Below are 2,447 nucleotides of genomic sequence, written 5' to 3' on the forward strand. Positions count from 1 at the left end.
GTAAAACCCTTAAAATACAAAAACAAACACCCAACTTTCTCAGTTTATTGTCATAAAGTTTCTATAGATGAGGTGAACACACAAACAGAATACAAATATCCCACAGACATTCACACTTGATTCTGTACACATAACATTAAAAAAAGGAACGACACTTCATAAATTCCAATTTTTTTCTTTATTCGCATATTCAACATTTTGGGGTAATTCCACACCCATCAAAACAAGCATGCAAAAACGAGAATGAAATAATCAGGAACTATAATTAACGTCTGAAATGAACACAACAACAATATTTGTAGACTATGACATGAGACCAATAGGTCTAGGCGGGGGTCCCGATAGCTCAGTTGGTAGAGCACTTGATTCACAATCAAAGGGACGGAGATCGATCCCGGGGTGCAGTCTCGCGATTTGAGTAAGCAGTATCTTCTCCTATTCTACTTTATCGTTTCTTGACATGGTCATGGACTGTTCCCCAGTTTAGGTTGTATAATTTGGCAGCACATTTGCAGCCCATCCCTCCAGATGTAACGAAATCGACCGCTTTCACCATATCTGCATGGTCATACGACACCGTCTTTTCTTGTAATTCATCACCATGATTAGCCAATCTCTATAGAAAAAGGAGAAAAACATGAACAGAAATCCCTTCTAAATCCAGCTCTAAAGCATGGGCATACATAAGAAACATCATGTGGGCTCACAATAAGGCTTATTATTCAAACAGGATTAATAGGCTACACACTTCCAAGACTTTTGGATTATGTGCTTTTCTAAAAAAAACAATAGAAAACTATGTCGGGGCAATTCCACACCTGCTTGGTGTGGAATTGCTCCAATACAAAAAAAACAAAAACAAAAAAAAAACATGGATAAGGATATAACTATTTTGATACTTGAAATGATAGCTGGGGCCTTTCTTTGTAAAATAAAACCATTGACATAGGATTTTGATTAAATATTTTCACACAAAAAAGACATTAGAAATTCGAAACCTGTAGGGTTTGGAATTTAGCTGGGGCCACTCTTTGTAAAATAAAACCATTGGCATGGGATTTTGATTAAATATTTTTACACAAAAAAGTCACAAGAATTTCGAAACCTGTATGGTATGGAATTTCCCTGACATTTATGAATCTAAAATAGGCACAGCAACTTACTTAAGAAATCAAGAAGATGCTTGGAGGAAATTTTTACATATCCGATGAATGATTAAGCATTTCTAGCTTGAGCTTCAAAGTTGAAGAAAATTTAACAACATTTTGCAATATTTTAAAACAATGAGTGTTGCACTTACCTTCAATGGGCTTGTAAAAACTTGAAAATTTGTCAGAATTCACCAGTAGTAAAAGTGGCTGCTTTTTTGTGTTCAAACAGGAAATAGAAATCAAAGGCAGTTAAAACTTTGAACAGTTGATTGGGTCCTTTTGCATTCTTTCTTCGAAGAACTAGATACGAGATAATGAATGTGGGTGTCGAATGACCCCGGGTGTGTAATTCCCCCCACCTTACCCTACATGTAATTTTTTTCATATCTGGTTTGTCTCTCGATGTTTATTTTTTGCTAAATAAAAAACAAGGGACGAATTTATACACATACTTTCCACTCATGGCGGCCATGTTGTTGCTATGACACAATGATTGTTTGACCTCGTTAGAACTGAAGTAGATTTTTACGGTCGAAGGTGTAATGTCGTTTTTAAAACAATTGCATAGGAATACCCACTACTTGTAGTTTATAAATAGACAAAAGACACCCAATGATTCGTCCCAGTGTGTTAGAAAATTGAAAAAGCATTGCTATTGTTTATTTTATTTGGGAAAAGTGGTACTTGTAATAGTTAGGAAGTGGTTATTCAGTATCAGATACTGAATAGTGCTTTGCCACTATTCAGTATAGAAGAGTAAAGGAAGGTGCCCCATATGTAAACAATAACATTTGACGTCAAACGTGACCCAGATTTTTTTTATAAATGACCCGAACTATGCTGCAGTTGACCTTTAGTAATGTCATGCGCATCCAACCAACTTTTTGTTTACATGTTGCTAAGGCAGCAAACTGAAGCTGGTCGTGAATAAATTCCAGCTGTTTACTCCGAGCCTGAGATAGCTAGGGAGGCCACGATCATATTATTTATAGCCCAAATGCTCCTTTTATTTTGTAGGAAAACCATAATCATGGTTCCCCCTCTTCCCGTAAACAAAACCATATCTATGTTCAGGGAAACTAAGATTGTTGCTTGTTTTTGGTTAAGGTGGACCGTACTTTTTTTTTTTTTTTTACAGCGTATCAAATGATCAAAGTCAAAGCATACGGTCAATGCAATGAAGAGAGTAAATTCGAATCTATCTCCTATCTCTTCGCTCAGATGACCATTTTGAACAGAAGACTACTACTACGTACTTCTACTATAACTGCACTACCACTACTGTATTATAACCAC

General features: G+C 36.0%; 1 long non-coding RNA gene across 1 annotated transcript; it reads right to left on the bottom strand.

Annotated features, from left to right (window-relative positions):
- Nucleotides 1–163: 163 nt before the first annotated feature.
- On the bottom strand, nt 164–1,624 carry LOC144970928 (uncharacterized). The gene is made up of 2 exons (XR_013645050.1): nt 1,301–1,624; nt 164–616 (listed from the first exon to the last, which is right to left on the bottom strand). It is a non-coding gene; the product is annotated as an uncharacterized LOC144970928 (long non-coding RNA).
- Between the last annotated feature and the right edge of the window lie 823 nt (nt 1,625–2,447).

This window comes from Berghia stephanieae, chromosome 4, assembly GCF_034508935.2.
Source record: "Berghia stephanieae isolate SIO BIC M18660-M18661 chromosome 4, UCSD_Bste_1.3, whole genome shotgun sequence".
Lineage (NCBI taxonomy): Eukaryota > Metazoa > Mollusca > Gastropoda > Nudibranchia > Aeolidiidae > Berghia > Berghia stephanieae.